The sequence below is a fragment of the Benincasa hispida genome, chromosome 1, assembly GCF_009727055.1.
Source record: "Benincasa hispida cultivar B227 chromosome 1, ASM972705v1, whole genome shotgun sequence".
NCBI lineage: Eukaryota > Viridiplantae > Streptophyta > Magnoliopsida > Cucurbitales > Cucurbitaceae > Benincasa > Benincasa hispida.
In genome coordinates this window covers 35,205,777-35,217,507 of record NC_052349.1, presented here as the reverse complement: position 1 = coordinate 35,217,507, position 11,731 = coordinate 35,205,777, and positions in this window count along the sequence as shown.

The window sequence follows — 11,731 nt, the reverse complement described above, 5'->3', positions numbered from 1 at the left end:
TTAATTTCAACCAAAAAAAAAAAAAAAAAAAGAGAGTGCCCTAATGCTCATCTTTCTCTCTCTTCACAAGCCGCCCCCTTCTTCTCTCTCCTATCTCGCTATCTCCCTCTTCTATCTATACTGGTTCCGTCGATGGCGCCTCCTTAGTTCGCTCTCTCCGGCGAATCTAAGCGGCGGCCTGAGCTAATATTTTGGGTTTTAAATCTCCCCATGGTATTTTATTTTATATATTTTGAGATAATAAGTTTTCTCGGTGTTTTTTTTAATAAAAAAAATCACATTTTATGTCTTATGCTTAATTACGTTAAGTACAAGAAAAATCAAATTAAAATAAAATCATATTTTATTCTCTAATCTCTGTTAAATAAAAGAAAAATCAAATTAAAATAAAATCTCATTTTATCTCTTAAAAATAAATTCACATTTATCTCTCATCTTTAATTCATGTTAAATAAAATTAAAAAAAAAAACATTTTATTTCTAATATGTGATTTATGTTAAACGGAAAGAAATTTTGAAAAAAAATCTGAATTTTATCTAATAATTTTAATTAAAAAATATAATTTCACTTAATTCACATTAAATACTTAAATAATCTCATTATGTTATATTCAAGTTAAATACAAAAGAAATTTTCAAACAAAAAAACATCATTCAAGTTAAAAGAAAATCTATCTAAATTAGTTTTGTAAAATCAAATTAAGATTTCATAACTAGATTGCATTAACAAAATAATTTTTTTAATAAAAAATATTACGATTAACAATAAATATTTGAATTACAACACTTTTAATTATTAGGTTTTAGATTTAAGATATTCTTATTTCAATTCAATTGTGAATAACAAAATAATTATAATTTAAAGACGTGTTTATTTATTAAACCAAACCATATTTGGAACTAAAAAATTAAATAATATTTGAATGACTTTCTAGTTTAACCAAATTTTGATTAACAAAATAAGATATTTATTTATCTAGGATCAATGTTAAAGTAGCAAAGAAAAATGAGTTGCAAATTGTGAATAAGACTCTAAAATTAAATGGAAGAATTTGTAATTTTTGTACAAAATTTTGAACTAAAGAAGTTAAGTAATTTTGTAATGGCATCTTTCTTTCCAACTGAATTGTAATTAACAAAATAATAAAATAGTTCAAATATGCTTTCATCAATTGAGTTAAATAATATTTAGAACTAAACAAATTAAATAATATTTGAATGACTGTTTTAAGTCACAGTACTATCTCAAATTAACAAAATAATAAAATAATCTAAATTTAAATAAATATATTAACAAGATAACAAATTATCAAATAAAAGATTCTCTAGTATTTGTGATTAATATCTATCAGATAAAAGATTATCTAATATTTTGTGATTAATATCTATCAGTTAAAGGCTAAGATCATCAATTTATATATAATTTTCCTACAACTTAGATTTAGTATGATAGATGCCATACATATAATATATAGTTTTTGTTTTTGCTAACAATTTACATTGATTTCCTTAACAATTTATTTAATAATAAAATCATATCTTGATCAATGAAATCAAATGTATTTTTTATTTTGCCTTTTGTTTTTTTAATGAGGAAGAGAAAAAAAGATGACGAAAATCGACATCAGTTTTTTTTTTCCTCTTTTTGTATTAGTGTTGTCATAAAACTTTTTGATTGAATTGAAAGTTTTAATATATTATTGGAATAAGTGAGAATTACTTTAATAAACTCTTCATAAGTATTAACAGTCATATATAAAATATAGGACTAAAGTTACTAAACGAACTACATAATTATCGATATATAATAAAATCACATATCAACTTCTATAAAGAGATTTATATTTTTTAAAATTTATAATATGTGCATTCTGTTGCAATCTCACATATATTAAAGTGGATCGCATCCTTAAATGTCATCGAGGATAATGACAGTTTAAGTGAGAGAGAGTGTCAAAGTCGTACTTGAAGGAAGTAGATTGTGACCCCATTAGTGAAGATAGTGTTATATCGACATTCAAGCAAAGACAGATGGTCAAGAGAAATGTCATGATGTGACCAAGGAGGACGGTACATCATCCGACACACCAAGATAAGCGAGCAAGCATGCCAAGTTGAGCAATGAGCAATAAGACAAGCATTAGTGACAAGCTTAGTGGAGGCCAGATGGGGCCCCAATCCATCACCTTATAAGTCGGGGTTACATCGTGAGTTTTGATGAGAGACTCTAGAGTTAGATGCATATTGTTGAAATATGCAAGCACGTCAAATTTCATGCCAATCGGAGTTCAAACAAGTCTTCTACGTTGGTGAGTGATGTTTCACCACAATCCATGTATAAGGGTGTCAGAAGTGATTTTGCTTAAAATGTACGGTAAGGGGAGACATGTGTCAACTCTCCACCACTCATGGGCCTCATGGCCTAAGCAAACTACCCTGTGACACATGTGTGCATCATTATGTGAGCGAGCATTGCAAGATAGGTGTCTTGAGCGTCTTTCATAGAGAATGAGATCTCATAGACAATGTTAAAATATGTCTTTAGCAATATTTTGATTTATTATTTGGTTTTGTAAAATAGTGCTTATAACCTCCTCTATATTTTTTCTCTGGTTTGTTGCAGTCATGGGTTGGTTGTATTATATATTTGTTATTATCTTAATAACAAAGTGTGAGATTTTGTTGTGCACTTCTCTTTTGCTATTAATTTTCTTTGTTGGTATCAGAGCGATCTAGCAAACGCTATTATGATTACGGGACACAACTTTTGATGTGCCTCAATCAACTTCATAAGAAGTTGCTTTGCTTGATGTGGCAACCAAAAATTTCTCCTTTTTGGACATCCTCTAAATACTGTCCTAACAATAAAGCTTGATGAGAAGAATTATCCACTGTGGTGTGGAACGGTGCTTGCTGTTTTAAGAGGACAAAAGCTAGATGGATTTGTCTTGGGCACAAAAAGGAAACCAAATGAAATTATTTCACAAGCTGGAGAGAAAGGAGTTTCAAGATCAATTGTCAATCAAAGTTTTGCCTTTTTACAAACTTATTAAAGAGGGAGAGCGCCAGAACGGATGACATGCAGCTCTACCAATAGGGAGAGGAGCAAAACAGCTTGACGATAGTCCACATATTGAGGTCGTTATGGCATAAGGTGTTTTCACATCTCACCTAGCAATAGTGAAGCTCTGGTGGTGATGCAAGTGCGCGGTGAGGGTAGTAGCCCCCTCAGGCATCCTCTTTGTACAACCAAGAGAAGAGCTAAGAATGGAAAGCTACTGATCAGGCTCTTTTGGGATGGCTGTTTGGATCCATGACTCCAACTATGGCATGTGAGGTTGTTGATATTAAAACCTCTCAAGAAAGGAGCAATGCATATGTCAGAATATCTCAACTTTATCAAGTAGACATCAGAAAGTTTAAAGCTAGCAAAAGAACCGGTCACCTTAAATTATCTAATTTCTTGTATCTTGTTCAGTCTTGAAGCTGAGTATATCCCAATAGTATGCCAAATTCAAGATAAAGTATCTATCTCATGGCACGAATTACATGCAAACAGCCATCTATCCTGATTTATCCCTCCAAAATATTCTATATGTTCCATATATCAATCAAAATTTGCTAAGCATTGCAAAACTTACCACTGATAATCAGTGTCTTGTTTAATTTCACTCTTCTTATTGTTTGGTTAAGGACAAGGAAACCAAGAAGGTACTGCTGTAAGGAATCCTAAGGAATGGGCTTTATCAACTCAACCTCCCTTTGAATCAGTCAAATTCGAGTCAAGCCAAAAGGTTACCAACCATTTCATCCAAAGAGCAGTTAGTTTCTCGTTTGAACAAGTTAGAGTCAAGTCCACTAGGTTCTATAAATGAGTCTACAAAATTTCCTTTGTCAAGTTTGTCCAAAGTCTTAATAGATGTATGACACCAACAATTGGGTCATCCATTTAACAAAGTCTTGTGTCAAGTTTTTAATGATGTTCATATCACTGCTATTGATAATAAAATTCTAGATTTTTGTGATGCTTGTTAGTACGAAAAATCTCATGCTCTTCCTTTTAAAAAATCTGTATTCCAAGCACAACAACCCCTTAAGCTTGTAGCAAGTTACTTATGGGGACCTTCTCCTAGCTTCTGTTCTGGTTATTGTTATCACATTAGTTTTGTAAATAGTTATATAAGACTGACTCATATTTATCCTCTCTCACATAAAATCTAAGCCTTTCAAGTCTTCACACAATCTAAAACGCTTGTAGAAAACAAAGTGGAGAGAAAAATTATAACTTTACAAATTGATTGGGGGAGTGAGTTTAGGAGTTTTACTACTTATTTAAAAGAAAATAGGATAGAGTCTTGTCATCCTTATCCTCATACAAGCCAACAAAATGGTTTAGTGGAGAGAAAACATAGCCACATAGTGGAAATGTGTATAAACTTACTTGCACAAGCTAGCATGCCTTTGGAATATTTGATCGGATGCTTTCTCACCAGCAGTTTACCTTATAAGCAGACTTCCTTCACCGATCTTAGAGTTTAAGTCACCTTGGGAAAAAGCCTTTAACAAAAACTAGATTATGCTTTCTTAAAAGTGTTTGGGAGTGCTTGTTTTCCTCATCTTAGACCTTATCAAGCTCATAAGTTCCAATTTCGCAGCATTTAGTGTGTGTTTTTAGGCCATAGTGAAGCTCACAAAGGTTACAGATGCTCAAGCTCAAGTGAAAAAATTTATGTGTCAAGACATGTTGTGTTTAATGAGAAAGAGTTTCCTTTTAAAAATGGGTTTCTTACAATATCAATTGCAAAACAACAATCCTACAACACTGTTACGTCATGTCTTAGCTTTCCTATTCAAGATCAAGCCGACCACAGAAAGTAAACCACTTGCAGTACAACCACTAGAATCCTTGTCTTCACCAAATGATGAGTCATGTTCAACGAATGCACAAGATCCTAATCAACCCATTATGGCTCCTCCACCAAGTCTTAATTCATATTCACATAACTCACAACATCCCATGCAAACAAGGTCCGAAAGTGGCATTTTTAAATCCAAAACTTACAGTTATCTCTCTTACCATGTGGACAATTTTAATTTCCAGCAACCTCGATCAGCAGGTGAAGCTCTAAAATCAACACATTGGAAAAAGGCTATGTATATAGAGATGGAGGCTCTTGACTGGAACAATACCTGGACTTTGGTACCTTATGATTCTAAATTTAATCTTGTTGGTAACAGATGGGTATTCAAAATCAAGAGGAACACGATGGGTCTACTAAAAAAAATACAAAGCACTCCTTGTGGCAAAGAGATTTCATCAAAGTCCAGGTATAGATTTCCAAAAATCATTTAGTCCAATTGTAAAGTATCTACTATTCGAATCATGTTAATTAACATTAGCTGCCAGTTACAATTGGAATATAAGACAATTGGATATAAACAATGCCTTTTTAAATGGACATCTACAAAAGTATGTTTATATGGTACAACCTAAGGGTTTTGTCAACAAGGATATGCTACATCACGTTTGTAAATTGAATCGTGGTCTATATGGTTTGAAGCAAGCTTCTAGAGCATAGTTTGAAAGATTGAAGTTTGTGTTAGCGGATTGGGGATTTAAAAATTCTCGAGCTGATAACTCACTATTTTACTTCGACAATTGGGAAGTCAAGATCTATGTGTTAATCTATGTTGATGATATCTTAATCACTGGTAATGATCAAGGTGTAATTAGTCGGTTTGTTGTTGAGTTGAACAAAGAATTCTCACTTAAAGATCTTGGTGAACTTTCTTACTTCCTTGATACTGAAGTCTATAGAGATGAGACAGGGTTTTATTTAAATCAGAGGAAGTATATACTAGATTTCCTAGAGAGGTTAGAAATGATGCATATAAAAACTTGCTCCACACCTATAGTTACTGGCCACATTGTGTAGTGCACTTGGTGCCTTGCAATATTTAACTAACACTAGACCGGATATGTTTTACATTGTGAACAAATTGAGTCGATTTCTTCAAGCTCCTACAAGTTTTCACTAGCAACTCTCACAGTTTACACATTTGCAATTGGGCTTGCTATGTAGATGACAGAAGATCGATTGCAGCCTGTTATGTATATTTTCGAGATTCTTTAATTTATTGGTCATCTAAGAAACGAAAAGTAGTAACAAGTTTAAGCACCAAATCAGAGTATTGTTCACTTACTCATGAAGGAACTCTTATCAAAGAGAACCTATGAGCGGAAGTAAGATCGTTCCAAATTTATTGTGACAGAAATACAAGCATGCACAAACATACACAGTAGTTATGCATTTCAGAACAAATTACAACATGCTTTCAATAATTAAATACAAAGTAACGAGAGGTATATCTTTGAAGAACTCTTCTTTTGTCTTTCTCTCGCTCTCGCTTGGAACAACATCTCTCGCTGTTGCTGTGATCGCTAAGCCAATCGTCTACCCAAATCTCTCGTTGTCGCTCAACACCGAACAGTCTTCTACACGAACAAGCAGCAACTTGGACACCACCACTCAGTGACCTTGGTATTCTCAAAGTGAGAATCCATGAGGTGTGGGCTTTGTTGGATTTGGTAGAGGGAAGGAGGAAAGAATGATCGTATTCAACAACCAAGCAAGTGGGAAAGTTTAGAGTTTATTGAATAGACTGGTGCTTGATCGTTTAGAAAAGGTGTGTGATCGTTTAGGTAATCAGGTGTGATCATTTAGACGATCGTTTAATGAATCTCGCTCAGGCACACAATCGTTTAATAAAAGCTATACGATCGTTTAGGTAGATGTGCGTATACACGATCGTTTAGACAACACTTTGAGCTGTCGTATAGACTCTCATTAGCTAAACAATAGACAATGTACAGTTATCAAGCGATACAACGATTCTCTTTCAAAAATGAAAAAAAAAATCATTTTATCTTTTCAGTTATGAAAATTGAATGTAACCTCCCACTTTCACGCACGGTTATGGAGAAAACCACCAACAATTATCTCATAATTATTTTAATTATAAATAAATATAATAACTAACTTATCATGTTATATTTATAACCTATATTTTTAATATCACATCATATGCAACATTTAAACCATAGTTCTTTTCTCCTTTACTTGATATAAGTCATATTTATATCCTTTTTCTCCAATTAATGTATCTCATACATCATGTCAACTATATCATATAAAATTGAACCAGTTTAATCATATCATATATAATCAAACTCCCTCTTGTCAATTTGAACACTTCAAACTGACCAAAAGCCTGGTTCTCAACTTGAATCCATTGAGATACCAAGAGGATCTTATGGATTTGTAGCTTGAAGCTCCAACAATACGTGAATAGCTGACTAAACTTTTTAGCCACGAGATCCACCATCCGTCAATTGTCGGACACTCCACTAAAGATCGACAGCTGTACTCTTCTCACCATAGATATATTTCTGTGTCCATCAGTTATAACCAGTCAACAGTACGATAATCCTTCACAAATGCTCGTAAGTACAGTTGGGCCAATTTACCGTTTTGCCCTTGTAGTTACATCTAACTCCTTAAGTACCACTTGAAGGAAATCATACATCCGGATTTCCATGAGCAGCGGAATGATCATTCCAAATTTCATTCGACATTGAACATACAGAATTACAGTCAAGAAACGGAAACTAACTGGTCATGCACAATACGAAATTACATCATGCTTACAAGATAATCAATGGAAAGATTATACATACCTCTGATGACTCATCTTCAAACTCCCTCGATCACGAACGCTCGTTTAGTCTCCAAGACGGCAACACACGAACGCTCGAATACTATGACCACAACACAACATGATCAACAGCAAACACGAACTCAACGATCTCCAAGATCACAAACCCAACAAACGACCTCCAAAACCTCGAACTCAATGGAGTTGAGTGAAGACACCATCACAAAGGTTACCGTGGTATTCTCGGTGTGAGAATCCAGAAGTGTAGGCTTTGTGTGGACTTGGTTAGAGGAAGAGACTAGAACAATTGTGTAGACGATTGAGCAAGTGGGAGATGAGAAGTATTTATCGTATAGACAAATGCTCAATCGTTTAGAAGAAGGCAAGCTATCGTATAGCAAAAGGCCTGTGATCGTTTAGCTATGACCAGCTGAGTGAACTATCATATAGTGTCACTCCACGATCATTTAGTCTCTCTTTCAGCTATTGTTTAGTGAAAACAATTCTCACTTGACAGTGATCCGTGAGTTCTTTTCGAGAATCGCAACTCTCTAAAAATCTCCTAAATTTAGGAAAAACATTTTTTCTTTTATTTCACAGTTACTATGAAACCACCAATAATCTCTCACTCAATTGGTTATTAGAGAAAAAGAGATAATTATCCAACAATTAATATTATTATAAATATATATGATAACCAACTTACCATATTATATTTATAACCTATAGTTTTAATATTTCATCCCATGAAACATATAAACCATAGCCCTTTTTCTATTTCATGGTACTTAATGTAATCTCTTTACATTAATCCTCTACTTTATGTATCTCATACATCACACCGATCATATTATATATAATCGAATTTCCTTTTGTCAATTTGAACATTTCAAATCAACACCAATAACTGATTCTCAACTTGAATCCATTGAGCTACCAAGGGGACCTTATGGACCTGTAGCTTGAAGCTCCAACGATACGTGAATAACTGACTAAACTCTTTAGTCACGGGATCCACCATCCGTTAATTACCGGCCACTCCACTAAAGACCGACAACTACACTTGCCTCACTACAGATATATTTTGTGTCCATATCAACTAATCAACAGTGCGATAACCATTAACAGATCGCTCGTAAATACAACTGGACCAATTTCCGTTATGCCCCTATAGTTACATCTAACTCCTTAAGTACCACTGATCCCTCTGATGAACATAAGTCATAGTTCTACTATGACTGAGTCCTCTCTTCCAAAGAGAAGTTATGGCCACTATGTTCAAGACCCGAAATCCACCCTTAAGGGAGCAATCTACTTACCCCTGCTTCGGGGAAGGAGTGAATTCCATCTTGTGTAACTGAGTTCCCAACTCCCAAATTAGACAAATCCCCAAAAAGGTAGGCATGTTGAGTTAGCAATCTAGCCACTCTCACACATACTAATCAAAGAACCGCCCTCAAAGGCAGGAATTCCTAAAACATTTAGGATTGAGGTCATGTCACTTGTGGTCGTTTAGGTGAGATGTAAGTCTCAAGTATCAATGGCGTTATATAAAGAGACGAATCATCTCGTGGTCTGGTCTTATACAAACTCTTTGTATAGGACACTCCTGCTCGCATGTTTCTACATGAATGGTCAGAATCTACCTGAAGGAACTCTTATACAAGAGTACCTATGAGCAGAAGCGGATCTTTCCGATTCATTATGACAGAATTTCCATATATACATTCACACAAATAGATATGCGTTCAACAACTAAATTACCAGCATGCTTAGAGTTAAATAAACAGGAGAACAAGCAAACTTACCAGTTGAAGACTTTTCTTCACAGTAAATCTCGCTTTCGCTGGAACGACAAGCTATCATTCAACAACACCCAATCATCTACCACGAATAGTCTCCACATGAACAGAAGGAAAATGGGGATGACACTACCACTCGAAGCCCTCAGTATTCTCAGAGTGAGAATCTGAAGGGTGGGCTTTGTTCGGATTTAGTAGAGGGGAGGAGGAGAAGAGATCGTATACAATGATCAAGAAATTGGGAGAAAGACTCGTCTATCGTATAGACAAAATGTTTGATCGTTTAGGTGAAGTATATGATCGTGTAGGAAAAGGTAAGTGATCATCTATACGATCGTGTAAGAAAAGCTAAGTGATCGTCTATACGACCGTTTAGTAAAGCTCGACGCTAAAGGAAAATCTAAACGGTCGTCTATACGATCGTTTAGTAAAATTCAGGTGTTGAACGATCGTTTAGTAAAAGATAAAAGATCGTTTAGTAAATGGCGCGCGCGGGTGTAAGCAATCATTTAGTAAACTACACTATTGTATAGACTCTAATTTACTAAGTGATGACCTTCTCAAACACTATATCATCAAATGTTTAACACACCGTGAACTATTTAAGTGTCTCAAAACGATTCTTCATCTTACTCATCAGTTACGAAAAAGGAAGAGACACGGGCCAATTATCCCATAAATGTCCAATTAATAAATAATAAATATAACCACATTATATTCATATGGATTAATATCATATATTAATCATAGTCTTTTTTCTCTACTAGATATAAATCATATTTATATCCAATTTCCTCCAAATTAATGTATCTCATACATAAAGTCAATTATGTCATGTATAATTAACTAGTTCAATTATGTATAATCGAACTCTCTCTTGTCAATTTGAACATTTCAAACTGACCCAGAAACTGATTTTCAACTTGTATCCAAGCTACCAAGGGGACCTTATGAACCTATGGCTCAAAGCTCCAACGGTACGTAAATAACTGACTAAACTCTTTAGCCACGATATCCACCATCCGTTAACTGCCAGACATTCCACTAAAGACCGACAACTGAATTCTTCTTACCATAGATATATTTCTATGTCCATTAGATATAACCAATCATCAGTACAATGACCCTTCACATATGCTCATAAATACAACTGGGCCAATTTACCGTTTTTCCCTGTAGTTACATCTTACTTCTTAAGTACCACTGATCCCTCTAATAAACAATACAACATAGTCCTACTATGTGTGAACACCTCTCGAGCCATGAGAAGGTATGTGGCGCCACATTGTTCAAGCCTCGGGATCAATCCTTAAGGGAGCAATCTATCTACTTTCCCTTACTTCGGGGAAGGAGTGAACTCCATCTTGTTTAGCTGAGTTCCCAGCTCCCAAATCAGACGAATCCCCAAAGTGATAGGTTTGAGTCGGCGCTCTTGCCACTCGCACCCATACAAATCAAAAGATCGCCCTCAATGCAGAAGTTCCACACTCACTCAGGATTGAGGTCGTGCTACCTATGGTCATCCTAGTGAAGTGAAGTCTTTGTCATGAACGGAGATATATGACAAGACGTTAACAATTCGGGTCAGGTCTTATACAAACTCTTTGTATAGGACGCCCCCGCTCACATGTCCCTACACGAATGATCAGGATTAGATCATCTGTGACAAGTCACAATACTTGTAACTATTCCACAAAGCGGGTCGCGTCCGTAGCATTACCAGGATAAAGTTTCCCTTCTATATCCATATACTACAGACCATTTTGGTTGTCACTTAAAATATGATCCACTTGTTTGTCACCACATACATGCTTAAGTTCCATAAAGACGATTAGTGGTTTTAAGTTTATTGGTTTGTGGTAAAGCAAATAAAATATCAAATGTGCAAAGTCAAGAAGTGAAGTAAATATCATAATTATACATCACAAGCGTTCGTATAAATGTTTTTACAAATACAGGACACAAGACTTTAGGGCATCAATCCCAACAATCTCCCACTTGTCCTAAAGCGAAGTGGGGTGTACAAAAATAGTACAAAACAATAGACTAGGGCATAAAAACCCAGTACAATAAAATCTCCCACTTATTCTAGTCCAGCTGCGGGCGTCCGTAAACTCATGCTCTGAAGGTGACCCTCAAACACTATAGCCGTGAGAGTCTTCGTAAACAGGTCAGCAACGTTGTGCTCCGAGGTGATCTTTGTGACGATCACG